At 45.1% G+C, this 18,472-nt stretch overlaps 1 long non-coding RNA gene across 1 annotated transcript; it reads left to right on the forward strand.

Annotated features, from left to right (window-relative positions):
* The first annotated feature begins 1,471 nt into the window (after positions 1 to 1,471).
* On the forward strand, positions 1,472 to 6,770 carry LOC147655481 (uncharacterized). The gene is made up of 2 exons (XR_015287241.1): positions 1,472 to 1,763; positions 2,716 to 6,770. It is a non-coding gene; the product is annotated as an uncharacterized LOC147655481 (long non-coding RNA).
* The last annotated feature ends 11,702 nt before the right edge of the window (positions 6,771 to 18,472 follow it).

Raw genomic sequence — 18,472 nt, forward strand, 5'->3', positions numbered from 1 at the left:
TTTCCCCACCCCACCCGGTGAGCAAACCTGCTCTGCATGGAAGTTGAGGCTGCACAACAGCACCCATGAAGAGGAAGACAAAGATATTTCTGGCCCCCTTACACCAGTACTCTGAGTGCTCACTGAAAATCCGGCTTTGGTGTGGGTCTGTGGATGGCAGAGCAAGGAGTGTGGTGGGAGAAATTAATTAAAACCAGGCCTTGAGGGTCTTGGTGGCTAGACCTTACTTTGCTAGAATTACCATTCACTTCTTGCCTCCACAAGGAGCTCAGCAGCTCCTGTTACTGCTGGTATGGAGCTACAAGCAGTGGGATGGTACATTCCTCTCACAGCAAGCCCAACTGATGGGGCTTCCTCCAGCTGGGAAGCACTGAAGACTTTCACTTTTATACTGTATTTGCTTTACTGCATTCATACCAGCTTGGGAAAAAGAGCACTAATACCATCAGCGACCAATGTCTGCCTCTAATAATCAAATATCCTGTTCCCTAGTGAAATTCAGACACCAGGCACCCTACACTGCTACTCCCATTGGGCTGCAAAGCAGGAAGATCCCCTATCTCCTGAGCAAATTCAAGTGAGAAAATAATCTGAATAACATATTTTACTCACCTCAATCTAGCTTCGAGCCTCACACTCACAGATTACCCAGCCCCGATAATCAGACCAGGTCCCATTTAGCACAATTGTTAATGTATCAGGTGTTTCATCTCTCTTAAATGTTCATTTCTCTGTTGTTGGATCAGACAACACCCGCATCTGTCTTTGGGTTCGCTGTTTCCCCACCCTTTGGAATGCTCAGGGCTTTCATTCCTCTCTTCCACTTTGTCAGCCAAAGAGTTCTCCCAGTCCAGGCACTGCCATTCTCTCTGAGTCATGTCTGTACCCCTGGTGGGGACAGACTTCTATGCCCAAGGATGATGCTGCACACATGGCAGTGAGTGTGGTGGCAGAGGCTGGAAAAGGCCTTGGGAAGAGGATGTGGCAAACACAGCCAAGGTGGAGCTGCTCTTACATGACGCCTGTAATGCTAATGGTGTAGTGAGTCAGACCCTGGAGACTTCCCTTCCTCCTCTTACCTGCTTCCTGTGCCATGCGTGGCATTCCCAAGGCCCTTCTATCAGCCAGAGGGATTCACTGAGTGCTCTGCTTGGAGGAGAGACCCTTTGATCCCCAGCTCGAAGACAGATTTTTGGTGTTGACACACCGGTAAGGGAATGCCCTGTCCCCAGCCACATTTGAGCTGGAGCTCCAGCTCTGCAAGAGCCCAGCAAGCTCCTCTGACCAGCCAGCTGTGCTGGCCTGCACACCAACCACAGAAGGTAAAAACCAACCCACAGAACAGAGAGGGGAATGATCAGGCAGAACACGGAGGGCTGGGAGTGACCAGGCTGGGACTGGAGCAGATCCACAGCTGTGCGTGGTTTGGCTGGGCTGTGCCAGTAAGAGGGAGCACAGGTTCAATTCTGCTGGAGAGAGAGAGTGAGGGAGAAGCCTCGGATTCCATCCCTCTGGAAGGAGTGGAGTGTGGGTACAATAAGCTAGACCCAGGGTGACACGTCAATCAAGGCCAAACACTCCATCCATCTCTCTGTGCTAGTCACTGCCGGCAAGTTTTCTCGCTGTGAATATTCCACCCGGCTCCCTGGACTCACCCGGATAATGGCATTTCTCTTGCAGTTGTTTAAACTAACAGCAGCACAATTCGCAGCCAGCGGCTTCAGCGCTTTGTGCTCATTTGCTCAATCAACATTCGCCCCCTGGTAAGTGACTTTCAGAGAAAAGTGTCACCGGCAGACAATGGGCTGGCAGTTAACAGCAGCAGCTCTGTGTCTAAATGTTTGCAGACGCTCGGCTAAAACGTCTCAAGCCAAATTTATAAGGACAGCCACCTCCCCGCGGGGCGTGGGGCGGGAGAGGCAGCGGGGAGGCGAGAGCGGCTGTCCCCCACGGCTGTCCCTGCGCTGGGAAGGCCGGGGGAAGGCGGCTCCCGGCGCGGATCCCGGCGCTCCCCATGATGCTCGGCCTCCCGCCTCGCCCCTGCCCTGCACCGGCAGCGAGCTCCTTCTGCCACGGACAGCGCTCCGCTCTGCAGCAAATACCCACTCTGCCTGGGCCTGACAGCCCCCTGCCACCAGCAGCTCCCTGCCACCAGCAGCTCCCTGCCACCAGCAGCTCCCTGCCATCGCCCACAAACCTCAGAACTTCGGGACAGTAATTTGCCTCCCTTGCTGCGGCTCACGTAAAGCATTTATTTGGACAATGAAAGCGGTTATTAATTCCACCCATTGATTTATTATTCCCCAAAGCCCATTGTTATCCCCTAAACGTGCATGATAACTTGCCATTTGAGATACCAGCAAATGGTTTATAGACTTGTCTACCAGGAAAAGCCATGCCAGTTTATAAACAGGCTGGTTAAGTGTCTCCCTTGTGGCAGTGTCCTTAGCTTGCTTTGACAGCAAAGCCTGGTACGGTTTGGACTGTAGATAAACCATTCCTTACGTAAATTGATATGATTTTCTCATGCAGCTGAGACACCTCCTGGTTTTGATAATGCCAGAGAAATCCTATGTACCAGCAGGTCATCTAGAAGCTACTGCTAGATGACAGGCTCCTTCTCATCCTTCTGACAATGAATGGTCCTGTATTATGAACTTCCCTGAAACTTTTATCAGGGTTTTTAAAACAAATATCTTTACTTTCTTACCTTAGGAAAAGAAACCAAAAAAACATTTCTAGCATTCCTGGCTGCACAGCAAACCTTGACAGACAGGTCTTCCAAAGATTCAAAAGCCAGGAAGAGAGAAATGAAGAGTGTCTTGGATTTTTTCTCTGTTTCTTGAGGCTTACAAGAGTCTCCAGCTCCTTAAGCCAGACTGCTTGCTGCCTGTGTGAGTCTCTGGCAGTGCAATCTGCCAGCCTGTCTGGTGATGAAGATCCAGGTTTTACACAGCTTGAGAAAACAGTGTCTGTTTTTTACCCCCAGTGTTTCTCACACAGCATATATTAAAACGAAAGCCAAGAGGTTATACTGACATAAATCACCCCGTGCACCTTCAGCCTGCTCTTAGACACTTTACCTACCCCAAGGCCCTCTCTCCAGCCACACCACCAATCTCCCTGCTCATCCCAGGGATGTCCCCTCCCAGGACCGACTGGCAGATGGATCCCAGCTCCACGACCCGGAGCAGCGAGCCTTCCAGCGCACCATGCATTTTGGGAAGGTAAATACACAACCAAAATATCCAAGCCGCAGGGCGGCGTGACCTTCGGGCGACCCTTAGCCTGACCTAACGCTGGTCACTCTCACCAGAAGATTTGTTTATCTTGGGACCTCGAACCTCCCAACCTGAAAGCACCGGGTTGATTCCCAGCTCCAAGGCCTGCCAGTGCTGGCTGCCAGCCCCCATTAGGATCACCCAGTGAGAGGCAGATTTTATTTTCAGTCCCATCCCCACAGCCTCACGCCAGGGAAGCGGCCGCAATCGTGCTAGAAAAGCCCTGGGAAATTAAATGGGAGTGTGAGCCCCTTCCCCAGCCTGTGGAGCAGCTGTGGGCATTCACTCAGGAAACAGCTCCAAGAGGGGCTTTTCCTTTCGTCAAAACTTGGAGGGAATTTTGGCCTTGGAGGGTTTCCTCTCTTTTGGCTAGAGAACTGCAGTGTGGACCAAGAAGCAGTTAGGGCAGCAGATGCAAAAGCAGGGGGAGACTTTCTCTTACCATAAAATAGCAGAATGCAGGGGGCAGGGGCGGCAGCAGCACGCATCATTTCGGGAATGTCTGCTATCCCAGAACTGAGTGGAAACAACCCATCTGAAATATGCAGAGCCATTATCAGGCCAGAGCTTAAATAAACTTTACTGTCCATTCAGTGATCAACCTCCCTGGGAGCCACTGGCTCCATTCATCACTGTCACCTTTTCAAAGTGACTGTGATGACAGTTCATGATCATTAACTAGTAATGGTGTGCTTTGCATTAACAGGAGGGCACATCAAACGGGCAGGCTCGAAGCTCGAAAGTTAACTAAATTATATAATAAACATTCTCCAGCTAACCATGTACAGATGGTGACAAAAGGTGGGACAAAGTGGCAGGCAGGAGAAAGCGGGGAGTGGGGGATGCATTGGGAGAAGCAGCATTTTGGTACCTATTGGGTGACTCACCCCTCTACTTGGTATTAATCAGAAATAGCACAGCATGGCTCTCCAACCAGAGGGACCAAAGCCGCTTGCCGAAATTGCAGAATTTTTGCTGTCAGAAAACTTGCTTTAAGATTTCACAGATCTGCCATGGCCGTGGGATTTTTTTTTTTTCTGCATTTTGTCTTTTTTTTTTTTTTTTTTCTCAAATGGTATTCATTGCGGGCAAAGCTGAGGAGCTCCAGGCACAGTTGGGATGGGAAACGCTGAAAACTTAAAAGAAGAGGATGTGAGGAGGGAGATTTAAAACTTGTCCTTCATCTCAGAGGGCTGGGGTGGTTCATTACCACTTCCTACTGGCACAGAGCACCAGGCTCCTGTGCAGCCCTGGTGCGTGCTCAGAACCAGAAGTGCCCATGCTTGAGAGGGCCCACCAGCTCAGCCTGTTGAGGCAAAAGAGCCTTGTTCAAAGAATAGTTTGGGAGGCAAGAGCTCCTAGCACAATTCCCAGTACAATCCCTACTGACTGAGAAGCATAAAAACCAAAAAAATCTGATTTTTTCCATCTATTCACTAGCAAAAAAGGAAAAAAAGCCATAAATCTATTTTATTACAATTTATTATATTATACTTGTAACCAGATCATTCACACAGAGAAAAATGGTGCCTAGAGTTGGGTTTTCAAGTCCATAATTCAGCACTTTAAGGAAATGGAAATATATTTTAAGTGGGACTTCAACAGTAGCTGCTGGATGCTCAAAGCTTTTGCAAAAGTCCAGCAAAATTCCACTAAATGCACTGTAGCAAAGGGGTCTTCTGCCACAGAGTCCAGAAGCCTCTCTACTTAAATGTTCAGCTATAGATCTGGAGTAGTTTTTTTTTAGGCACCACTTTTTTAACCTTTCATATTAATGTTTTAAATTAGTGCAGTCACAATCACAAAAACCTTTGTGTTCCCCATGACTTAGAAATTACAAAAAAATTCATCAGTCAGTGACAGTTTGTCTTCTTTCAAGTCCCCACACCTCAGCCCCTTCAGCAATCTCTCAGATTATGTACTTTTCCATTATTTACCCCTCTCTCATATCTGTCTTCACAGAAGAATGTCCCAGAAAAGGTAAGCTGGACTCAGCTTTTATCCTAACCTAAACAGATGCTGGAGGGGAGGAGAGGGAAAAAAGATGGCCTGATTTTTGTAGTTCCTCTCCCAAAAGTTCTTCAATCTACACTTGAAGAACTGACACCCCTGCATGAAACATTTTTTGACATGTGTTTTCAAAAGTCATTGATTTTTCAATGCTTAAATTATCGTGGATTGAAGGGATTGACTTTTCCTCTGCTCAAGCAACCACCTGTTTTCAGACACCACTGAGCAGGGTGACTTTCCAGCTGGTTCACTGTAACTGTGTGGAGTGTTGTTAGAATTGAGATTTTTCAAAAGAGGCTTTTAAATCTGGGTTATTGGCCATTTGGGAGCATAATTTCGAAAGCATGTGGCTTGGCTGTCTGAGGTGCCCAGAGCTCCCACTTGTGTCAGGTCTGTGGGAATTCCACACATTGGGAATGGCATTAGGTCACCAGTGCTCCCAAGGATCCAAGAGACATGCAGACAGAAAGTCCTGCCCAAGTATTTGAGCAGATAAATTGCATTTCAGAGCACAATCAGGTGGACAGGTTGCTGCCACCTCCCCGGCCCCAGAGGTTGCTGGGTTCTTGAAGCAGGACAGCAGCAGCAGAACATGAGCTCTTCCAACTCAGAACATCCCTGTTGGCTCCAGCTGCTGACAAAAAGAGGCTGCTCCGATACAACAAGCTTTGATGGGGAAAGTGCTTTGATTGAGATACAGGCCTGTCTCTGCCCCTGCAGAGACATTCTGAGGAGAGATTCTCTCAGAGACATTCTCTAAGAGATTCTCTGAGACACTCTGAGTGGAGCAGACACCACTGACTGCCATCTATGTTGCCCGACAACAATTTAAATAGGGAGGCACAGTTATGGCAACACATTCCTTCAAGGCTGAGGATATGAGAGAGAACCTTAACTGCTCCTACAGCTGCTCTTTTCTCTTTTAAGCTGCAGGAAAAGAAGTGTCAGTGTCCAAACACTAGAAAGCCAGCTAGGACACCCACTGTCTTTTACCCCCCTTCTCATGCTCTGCCAGGATCCCAGCTGGGCTCTGCCGCCTGCCCAGCACAGCATTTCTCCTCGGGAATATGTTGGGACACCAAGCATATACTGTCCTACAGGGGAAGAAAGCCTTTCAGAAATCAGATAGAATGAAGAAGCTGCATTATTTTCTCAGGAGATTTATATTTCTTGTGGGAAGTTGCTTAACAAATCTTTCTGTCGCTTTTCCTTGGTCCTAAAACAATGTTTCTGACAGAAAAGAAAAGCAGAAAACTACAACTGTTTTATGATTTGTTCTTTTATGCATGCAGATGTTTCACAAACATCTGTAAAATAACAATCCACCCTGGGACATAGTGGGTGAGAAAGGCAACACAGCCGAGGTCTTCTGGGTCCTGTTCCTGGTCTCATCTCTTGTCAGCTGTGTCATGTCACTCGAGTCACCTCAGGATTACTTTGTGCCTCTCTGTGACTGTCTTGCAAAAGAGATGCTTCATATTTTAGCATCGACATAGTCTTTCAAGCAGCCCTAGAGGTGATACTGAGTGGGAACTGATGGACTCAGATGTACTCAAAGCAAAAAGAAACAAACAAACAAGAGCTAAACCATTCTCTAATATTAACCATATGCCCCATACAGGAATGACAGAGGTTTTGCACTTACTCCTGAAGGTCTGTGCTGTGCTAAGAGTTACCATATGCCATAGGAATGCTCTGCAAACACCAACGAGTGGCCATCAAAGCTGAAAATTTGAAGTTACTGTACAGTTAGAGGTGGTTAATTGCAGCTTCTACAGCCTGCTTGCCTAGGTATACAGAGCATTCAACTGCTTGGTTACCAGGGATGTTAGCTTTTCTCCCTCACACATGACTGACTAATTTTCTACATACTATTCAAAAGAAAATGCCAATAAAAGTGGTTTTCAAACAGAAAACAATTTCTTTATGGGCTCAACAGTGACTGATGAGGAAGGGAAGATCAAGAGCCATAGCCAAGTGGCTTAGAAAGGAAAGGGAATGGAATTCCAAGCAGGAAGATAGAACTCTGATTGCCAATAACTATTTTTTGGTTAAGCTGTAAGGTCTCCGTCTATTTTGCATGCAGTTAATTCCTTTGACACATCTCATGCATCAAGCCACTTCTTTCGGCCTCTGATGTGGGCAAGGGCATGAGATAAAGGACATTTTATCCTAAATAAAGAGCAAGAATACAGATGGACATCAAGGAACATGGATCCACGAGAGCTACATTTACAGTGACAAATGGTGATTACCATTCTTCAAGGACTGTGAAATCAGGGACTAGCAAAGTGGGGCAAGCAAGCACATCAGAAGCATGAATGAGATTGGGATTATAGCATCATATTGAGAGATCCAGCTATGATCAATGGAAAGAAAACAGCTGTATTGGTCTGCCAATATCACCCGAATGGAGCTGTGTTCAAACTGAGTGATGGGTGACGAGTGCCCATCTCACAGGCACGGCTCAATCTGCAGAGGAAGATGTTCCTCTGCAGGAATGTGTCTCCTCATACACAGAAACTAGATGAAAGAACATGCTGAGATGAGCAATGACAAGCTAAGGCACAATAAGAAAGAGTCCCTGAGGCACATATGGGTCTTCTTCTGTCACCGCAAGTTGCAAACACAGAAACACAAATTATATAATATATATAGGCACAAAAAGCACCAGAAATGAGTCTGAGATAGAGGTGAAGGCAGAGTGGGAATCAGCACTTCCAACAGTACAATTCAGCCATTCTCCTACAGTTCTTCATTCAAAAGCAGGTGGTGATTCAGTTTCTTAAATTTCACCAGAGTCCATTGAAGCACCTCTGTCCCCACCATGTATGCAGCTGAATAATCTGTTGAAAAATGCCTACTCTGGTCTCTTACTGAAGAGCTACTCCAATCCACTGGCTTCTTTGGAAACATCTGCCCACACACACTTGATTCCTTCCTTGAACACAAAAAAATCCTAAAAAGCCAAGAAAACTAAAAGTGACAAAGCCATTCTCACCAGGTAGAGGATATGAGAGATATCACTAGTAAGGTGACTTGAGCATGAAAGCCTGTCAAAAATAATTTCATTAATCCAGACACACTGGAAAAGACAGAGTGGAGGATTCTGATGCTAAGCTTTGCTCTGAAGGTATGACAAGTATAGAGAGCACGTGAGCAAAGGGAAAGACAGAGCAAACCTTATATACTGAAGAGTGGAAGGAAGGTGTTTCCTGAGCTGCTCCAAATTAGACCTCTTGCAAATTAGACCCGTGCAGATGGATCCCTACTTCCCACTTTCAGGAAAAGTGCTCCAAACAGAGAAAATCACAAGCTCAGCTCTGACTAGGAAGCAGGTCTGGTTAACATTATGAAAGGAACTAAATTTCCCTTCCCCCAGCCTCTTCAAGGACCAGAGATTTGTGTGCAAAATAACTGGAGTTTTTCCCCGTGGTGTTTTATTTATTTGCGGTCAGTAATGCTGGACTTCTGTCATATTTTGCTGTGGTACTCCATTATTTAATAAAGTCCCAAGGAAACTGTCCAATGCCTTTGCTTGACAGGGACTACTTTCTGACATTGCACCTGGCCAACAAGATCACTTTTTACTGAGAGAAGAGAGGAATTAAAAATACAACAAGAAATTGGTTTATAGACTGAAGGAAGGGGGACTGTCAGCCCTGCAGTGGTTTGTTATTTTTTTTAACACATTAGACCAATACTGCTGCTCATGCCACAGAGCACTTGTGTGTATAGATCAAGCTGCTTTTAAATCCTTCTAAGAACCACATGCCTTGGCATTTCCCCCTGTGACCAAAGCCTTAGTCTGCCCAGGCGCTGCTTAAGAAAAGCCTTGGGTTTTATCTATTCTGAAATCTGTTTTTTATTATTATTAATTATTATTATTATCTTTTATTATTTTATCTGTTCTGAGACCCCTCGAACAGCTCCTTATCCCATGTCCCAGGAAAGGCAGCCCAGCTCCTGCAGATCCTTGTGCTGACTGGCACCCACTGCAGTCAGGTTTTAAATCCTTCCCTCAAGGCAAGGAACCTTACCACTGCTCACCACCAGCCTAGAGCCTCTGTTGCTACCCTGAGGATCTGAATCTTGAACATTATTAAGCTTTTAGGATGGAGGCCAAATGCAGCAGCACTGCAATACCAAGTCCTGCAATTGCAGGGATGAAGACAGTATGAAAACAGGGACCTCTCTGCCAACTTAGTGAGAACATTTTGAGACAGCAGCTACTAGGCCTGGGAAAATAAACCAGGGGAACTAGACAAGAGAAAATTATAAACTGCTGAAGTCCTGGAGTACTTCCAGGTATTCAAACAGGTAATAGATTTGTTTAAATAAGTGGAAATAGTTTTCAAAACGTCAACTCTGCCACATTGTCTAGCTTCTCCTTTCTGGTTCAGCTCCAGTCTGGGAGGTTTCTTCATGCATGACCTCAGAGAAAAGGTAGCAAATACTGCAGAAATACAGCAAAATCTACAGTGTTTCAGCAAGGGGATTTTCAGCTGGCACATGCCTAATGCTTTCATGATTTCCTGTTAGACAGATAGCTTTGGGGAAACAGTTATATGACCTACTGCTCAAAGAGCATCAAGGAACTACACACAGAACTAAATAAACAAGCTAGATAAAAGTGACACTTGTTCCTCTCTTCCCTGCCAGAGTCTTAAACGCTGTTGGATTCTTGATGATTCAGACACATATTTTGGCCAAAACCTTATAGCTAATTTCAGTTAGGTAGGTGACACAATAGAGCAGGGCCTGATGACTTCCAAAGCCCATCAATATACAACCATCTATATATACAATATACACATATACATCATATATATACACACACAGTACCCATCAACAGGTTCATTAGAAATAAAGAAATATAACGATAATTCATCCAGCATGCAGCACATAGCTCTATTTGCCTCTCATGGGAATGATGGCATTTAAAACTTATGTGGATAGCCCATTAAACCCCACACGTGCTTTATTTTAAGACTTTTTACCTTTTCAATAGCCAACATTAATTTGTGGAAAATACCACTATCTGCAGCTTTTCGTAACTGTTCTTTTTTTCTGCAGCCCTGGCTAGGACTATAAGAACAACTTCTCCCTGAAGGTAATTTATAATACAGCTTGCAGCTTCTGTAGATGCTGTTCTTGATTCAGAGTTAGGGGAAAACAAGGCAGGCAATGATTATTGGATACTCACAAAAATATGTTGCTGGTGAGGAGATGACACAGATGCCCCAATTTTCATCAATGTTCGCACACTTCAAGACAACTCCCTTTATTTGTATAAGTGATCACATATTGGCTGCAAGATTTAAGCCAATTTGCATTTAGTTCAGCATCCTATAGAATCAAACCTTGGGCAAACCAAATTTCACAAACTTAATTTCAACAAAGCCTGAGAAAAACAGACAACTGCATAAAAGGGAAGAACAAGTTGGAGGGAAGAGAGACAGAGCAAGACCCAGAGAAAGCAGCATGGTTCACTCATGGAACAGCCGGAGCTCAGAGACTCTCCTCCAGTGAAAGCTGATGAAAATCTGATTCAGTTCACTCCCTTTCTCAGAGAATGACTTGTTCCTCCATATGCTCCGTAAAAAAAGCACTCCCCATGTCAGTAACATGTGGAGACAGCAAATATTTCTCAATTGTGAATGATTCATTGACTTAATAAGTATCTGGCCTAAACATCTGATATATATTTAAAATTCCATCTATTTCCTAAAAAATAGTCCTTTTATTTTTTTTTTTTGAGTGATCAAAACCAAACGATAACAGTAGAAAAAGGCAATAGGATAGTCTTTTTGGATGCCATTTGTGAGCAGGGGAAAAGCTGTTTACCATTGGTGTGGACAAGACTGGGAGCAATTCCTTGCTAAAACCCTTCAGCTGCTCCTTTCTCAAGTGCAAGAAACTGAACACGATGCACCTGAATCTGGGCAGCAAGTGAGCAGTGATGCTGCCGGGGTCTGCTTTGGCAAGGGAGGTGATGATAACATTCCTGTGCAGAGGGCTGTTCCCAAAGGCACCAGTGACTCAGCCTGCCAGGTGCACACCCACTGCAGGAGGACAAGGCTCCTGGCTCCAGCTCCAAGTCACACCCTCCACCACTGCTCCCTATCAGATGACTTTTGCCATGCATGGAAACTGGCATTAAGTTACAGATCAATTTATCTCTTCGGTGCTGGATCAAGCACCAGCCCTCCAGGTCACTGTGGCTCCAGCCACACATGAATCAACATTTAATATGGCATTAAAATTCTCTTGTGATTGCTTTTAGCTCTTGCACAGTGTGTGCTTAGGACCGCAGAGGGGGTTCTCCTGTGCAGCATATTGTAGGCTGCTTTGAGCTGAGCATCCAAAGTGACATTCCTCCTCTTCTGGATGATTCAGAACATGACACTATCTTCCTGTACCCATTTCCCCTCTCTCCTCTATCTAGAAACAAAGCAGCCTGAGCACAGGGATGCATAAAACATCCCTCTGTGCAGTACAGTCAGGATATGAAAGGACCACGATACAAGAGAAACTTGTTATCATTCACTCCTCCAGGATTTTAACTTCTTTTCCTTCCCTGTTTTTGCCAGATTAATCTTTTCCAACTTTACTGGGCCGCCTCTGGGTGTCTGGGCTAGATTTAAAGTTCAGTGAGGTTCTTTATTTTCCAGGAAACATTCTTCCTTCCTCTCCTTCCATGATTGTTCCCACAGGTTTTAGTTTCTTGTTGTTGGGATTTTTTTTCTCCCTTTCTGGGTTTGACCTTTGTCCAGTTGCTTTTTAAACAAGAGTCTTGAGTGTCTCACAGCAGGTTGCAACACAGTTGTGCTTCCAGACTCAAAGGGGGCTTAGCTGAGTAGATTGGAAGTCTCAGAGCTGGAAGCTTGTGCTCAAACACTGCTTGGTCACCTTACTCCACACAGAGATTTACACCTGCCAAGAGACTGTACAGGGACTGCTGCTCTCATTAACTCTAAGAGCTCCTTCCTGCCCCTGTCTACCACAAGCAAGGATGGCTACAAGAAATCTAAGGCAGCATGCTGAAGCAGGAATATCTTCCTTCGAGGCTTGCCACGTAAACAATGTATGTATCTGTGTGGGGGTGGGTGGGTGGGTGTAAAATAGTATAAAAAGAGAATCCACTGCCTTCCTTCATCACTTTTCACATCCACATAAGTCTCTTCTCCACCACCACGTTTAGCAGTGACCATCTAGCAAAAGTGAATACATTTATTCTGAGATGCCTAATACCATTGTACTGGCAGAGAAGACAAGACCTAGGACAGTGTAATTTGATCTAAAGCCTCTGCAACTTTTCTGTCTTTACAGCACAGTTTATTTGGCTGAAGACTGTCCCTGCCCTTCTTTCCTAAGGATCCCTCAAACCAGGCCAGTATTATAATGAATATTGCCCTCCCTCCCTGTTGCTGGCTTGATCATCTGTCTTTGCCAATCTAATAATGCACATGCTAAACACACACTCATCAGGTTTTCTAATCTTGGAAGGCTCATTCAGAATATCACAGCTCAAACTGTGGGAATCTCCTCTCAAACCTGCAGCCTATATTCTTAAATCTACACTTAATTGTTTTCTCTACTGTTTTATACTCATGCATACTCCTTATGGTCACTGCCTTCAGTTCCAGTTCCTCTTCTCTGCATCTTTCCCATTCTGTGGCTTCTGAGTGAAGCTGGTTTGCCCTCTCACAAGACAGGGTTTCCAGCCTCCTGGTTGCTCTAGCTTGGTGCTGCACCTACTTTCAGCATGATCTGATTCCTTTTTCCAGTTCTTTCTACAAAGGCAGCTGCCCAGAGCCATACACAGCATTTCGCACGAGGTCTCTCTTCAGCACCTGGCTCAGCCGTGTGGCTACAATGTACAAGCCTCTGGAAAGGGTTGTACTGACACTGCATCCAACTTACACTTCCTGTGACTCTGTACAGCACTCTGGTTTTCACCTTCTCTGAACCCTCCGGCTCCCATTCACTGCCAAAATGTATATTATTTCCCCCTAAATGCTATGAGATCTTATCTTCTGCAGCATTACATTTCACACCTCTTCTGCTATGTGATTATTCCATTCTCTTTGTAGAGATCCAAATTCCACTCTTTAAGTAAAAAGCTCCCCAATTCCAGGTCATCAGCATACTCCTACACTGACACTTGGTGAAAATATTAATGCAACTTTCTAATTTAAGGAAACTCTGCCAAGAAAACGTGCTCAAATATATGATTTCTTTTTACCGGGTAAGTCACTTAAATTTGTTAACCGCACATTGAATTCTCAATGTAAATAGTTTTGAGTCAGAGTTCAAATAAAAATTATGACCAATAATTTAATATGTGGGTTCTTCTTTAGCTTTCATCTCCAAAATGGAGATGAAAAAACTTTTCCTCTAACTCTTCCATTGGTGTTACATGTGCTAGCTCTGCCTTCATTAACCAAAGCAAAAGAAACAGGCACTCTCAATTCGAGCTAGCTGTGGTAAAAGTCCATATTAAGAAAAAAAAAAAAAAAGAAACTTTCAGGTCTCTGTGAGCTAGTAGGTTTTAAATTCTAATAATCCCTTTCCCACAGTCTTTAATTTAATCTGCTGCAGCATCGCTTAATTGGCCAGACTCTCCTTGGAGTTGATGCTGCATTAACACTCCTCTCCTGGCAGTGAGGAGAAGATCTCAGACCAGCAATGCCAAACCAAGATTCTCCAAGTCTTTCACACAGCCTTTCTGGCATGTTTGGTCCACGACTGCTTCTGCCTCCCTCTCTAAAGAATCCCTTAAATGCAAGTGACATGAACTGCTTTGCCAGATGCCTGATATGATTTCTCTTGGGAAAAACACATGTTGATGTTAATCTCACGTGACACTGGGAGATTACAAGTGTATTTCCTCCAGGAATAGAAAAACAGAAATCATCCTGATTTTCCTCTTTTATGTTCATATAAAGCTGGTTACATGGAAGAGAGAACCCCATAGGTCTCTTGTCTACCAAAATATTTCATTCAATGCTCATTTTGAATCAAATTGCCCTGAATTTGTGACTGTGACTTTACAGCTATAAATTGCCCATGTTTCCTTCATTCCCTTAACAGGCTTATGGGTTTGTAGACACCTTACTGAACAAATACAGCAAGAAAAACCTTATTTCCATCTCTTTGGATCAAATCTTATGCTGGAGACTAATATAGAAGGAAACGAAACAAACCCAAATCATAGAAAAGAAGAAGCTGCAGCAGCTGAAGACAGAACTGCAAGGCAGGATTTATCTGACATGACCACAAGCAATTCTGTTAAATTTATAAAATCTACATGAATGCCAGGCAAGGCAAAGACACACACATTCCAATCAATTCATTGGCACCACTCCACCAGACATGTTTCAAGCTCCCAGTCCCCTATCACTGCAAGGCTGGGGACCAGGGTGCTCAGACCCTTCTCCTTTCCAGCTGGTTTTCCACGATGGCCTCATCAGCCAGGAGCAGGCTACTGAAGATGGGCACACACACTCCCTGCTGCCAATATCCATTAACAAGGACTCAACATGCCTGCAAAGTGAGGAGAACCGGGGTCACTGAACGTCAGGGAGCTCAGCATCCTTTCTTGGGGGTGCCCAGTGCCTTTGAAGATCAGGCCCTCGGGTACTCACTACGTGAAGACATGAATAGACCTTTCTCTCTGCCCTCACTGGAGACACTGGCAGCATTGTTAGAGCACAAGCACAACCAAGTCTAAACTGGCTGAAAATTTGGCTGGCCTTTTTGCTTCAGCAAATGGCAGCATTGCTCACAGAGTGTGAAGGGCATGAAAGGATTAGCCGCCCTCCCCCAGCAAGCAGGTGAGCTGAAACCCTTTCCAATTCACTACATGTCAGTTTACAAGTAAAACATAAGGTATAAATGCAGCTATTGTTAAGGTGAAGCAGTCATCCTGGCTGGGGAGTTAGATTAGCAATTTACCCTTTGTAAAAGGATTAGCACAGCCCTATTGTTTCTGTGTTTATTTATCAATTTGCATTTTTAAAAGGGGGCATATATCTGACAAGGGCCCACGTTCTCCATGTACCGCGGACCACACCATTTCCTTCCAACTCCCCATTGACAGAACTTACCAGAGCATTTTATAGACCAGAAATCGAGGAGAACCCAAAACTTTGGCACTGCTGCTGCTCACACAGCACTTTGTTGGGCCGGCAGGCATTCCTCCGTCTTTCAGCTGAGAGCAACTGCTGGGTGCTGCCAGCCATGCAGATCAAACACCAGAATTGGCTTCCCACTTTTCCTCGGAGACCTGAGCTGAATGCAAAGATATTTACAGCCCATTCACCAGTTTCTAAGGACATGGAAACCTGTGCCAGGTTCTTCCCTCACATGGATTGCAGGCACCAAAGCAATGAAGCACCTCTGTAATTTGCACTGATTCCACACTCGAGGTCTTCAAAGCCCCTCAAATAATTCGTATAGCTTCCACTGGGCTCACAAAAGCCTGTTTTCTTCACTGACAAGGGTAGTGAAGAAATTACTTGGTCCATTAAGCACAGAGGTTAGCATCCAACATCATTTCTTGGCATCCCAACATCTCCAATGGGTCCTCAACTCCAGTTGTGTTGGGAGCTTACAGAGCCTTTGGGAGCCTTGTAAGCGAGCCTTTATTGCTGCAAGGACTGGTTCAGGCTCCAGGAGCCGCAGGGACTCCTCGCTGGAGTTCAAGTTGAGGGAAGAGGTTTCACACAGAGCCGTCCGCAGCACGGGAGAGGGGGAACGCTGCTCGGCCAGCCAGCTCCGCCAGGAGCACAGACTGGCCATTTGGCAGACAACAGCTGCTCACTCGGATTAGGTAAAAATTCCTTCGTTAGAGGGAGCAGGGGTGTTTTGGAAGGTGAGTGAGAGAGCAGATTTTTAATTAAAGTGACGCCAGTGCATTTGCACTCTGGAGCGGCCCCACACCCCGCTTTTCCATCAGACGGCGATTTAGGAAGCTATTCTTTTAGACCATAAAAACAGTTTGGAAGACGAACAAGCATCCAGCTGTGCTAAATTATTTTCCCGCTCCCTCAGGACCCAGCAGCAAACTACAGCATGTATTTTACAGGCGTATGATTTATTTATATGGACTAACATACAGGTATTGATTTTGACCCGTAAACCCCCTCTGTGGCTGGGGGCCTACACATCCCAAAGCCTTCTCCCAGCTCAGGCTCCACCACCACAGCTGTGCAGGAGCAGGATCCCCATTTGTGAGAGAGGGAAAAGAAACCACAGGGTGTTCTCTGGCTTTTTATAACTCCTTCCTCACATCCATTTAGTTTTCTTTTTCCAAACAATTCTAGCTTGTTGATCAAGCATCGCACACAGGCAATTCATTTTTCCTGGTCAAGGGGGAAATGAGGAGGCTCCAGTGGGAGCTGTTAAGATCTTAAAATACGTTCTGTGCTGCTGGCTTATTGCAGATACTCTGATTGATGGTCAAAAAGGAAGGCCACGAGTGGACTCGATTAAAGACATGAATTTAGGAATCATCAAGGAGCACTTAAGGCAAGCAACAGATACTCTGCCCTGAGGATCATGTGCAAACGTAAAATAAAATAAAATTAAGTACACAAAAAAGGAAGGGAGAGAATTTAGCAACAGACCCTGTCCCACAGGGCTTACAATTTACATTTAGATTAGCACAAGTAGAAGCAACATTACAGGGAAGGTGGGTGAATGTTACAACAACGAAACTTTGTGGCTGGCCTGCATTGTAATTTCACTAATTAGAAAAAATGAAGGTTCTGGTTAATACATCAGTGCTATCGACATTTCCATGAATTTGAGGGAGGTACACAAATACCTGTGGGATAAACTCTTTGATTGGATTTAGCCATTCTGCTCCCTAGAGTAATGGTTTTAAATCATTAGCCTTTGAGGCCTGCTTTGAAGATAAATGAAACGTACCTCCAGAAGAAACAAGCCTATTTCCTAAACATACATTCACTGTATGTCCCTGAGTAATGCTGGTGGGCACAACAGAACAAATCATGTGATGTTGTAAGCAATTGCTCCAGGATGACACATGGAGAGGACTTCTTGCTCTTTTTACTCAGCTGAGAAAAATCAATTACCACATCCTCATGGACAAGGGCTGGCAATCTCTCCATGCATGGAGCTACTGACCTCTCCATAGGAGCGGGATTAACCAGGCTGACCGCTGGTGAGTGCTCAGGTGTCTGTAAACATTGGCCTACACAAGGATGCCTCAACTTGAGAGCATGTCTTCTCAACAGACCTGCAGAGGCCTCAGTCCTCTTTTAGACTGGACTAGCGTGGCTGTTAGCAATAACTAGCTAATCATCCCTCAGCACAGCACCAGCCCACAGACACTCGTCAATCATCAGGTGCTATGGCTACAGCACAACACACCGCAGCAAAGCCGCTGGCACCGTCGCCGTCCTTTATCGGCACTGCGCACACCACCTCCCTTCACGTGGCAGCAGCCTGCTCTGGGAAGGTGGTAGCACTGGCAAACACAATTATTCATGACTCTTCCCATAACAGGGCCCTCTCCTGCTCCCGATTTACCAAGATTCCCTTCTCAGTATGGGAGCAGAGACGTGACTGTGACTCTCTGATGCTTCCTGACACTCCTCCAAAGGCCGGTGATACCAGCCTAAGATCTGTGAAGATACCTGCTGATGCCAAGAACTGTACTGAAGTGTAATTTTTGTTCAGCTCAATGTTTAAGGTTGAATAGTATAGGTGAACTACCATGAGGCATGGCTGAAATGAGCACTGTGTGGATACAACTGAATATATTGCCTCATCCAAAAGGAATAGAAGGGAAAAGCCAATTACTCTGCACTGAGAATGCTTTCCCATTCAGATGAGAAACAGACCAGGGATCTCTTGGTATTGTTAATATTTGATCCACTTTATCTTAATATACTGAATTACCCCAGATTTTCCGCCTAATATTCTGTTGTCATGAGTTTTCTGGATTGAAATGAGGAAACAGAAATCAATATTTACCAATCATATCAGATATAATAATATAATAATCAATATACAGACAAGCTTTTGAATGGCAACCTTGTTCTGGCAATTTATCACATTAGCACATGTGTCTGGGGTGAGACTTCAGCTTCCAAAGGTACCTTTCAATACCATGCTTCATATTCCCCTTCCTCACCCTGCTCACTGAG

This window comes from Cyanistes caeruleus, chromosome 1, assembly GCF_971803275.1.
Source record: "Cyanistes caeruleus chromosome 1, bCyaCae1.hap1.1, whole genome shotgun sequence".
NCBI classification, from domain to species: domain Eukaryota; kingdom Metazoa; phylum Chordata; class Aves; order Passeriformes; family Paridae; genus Cyanistes; species Cyanistes caeruleus.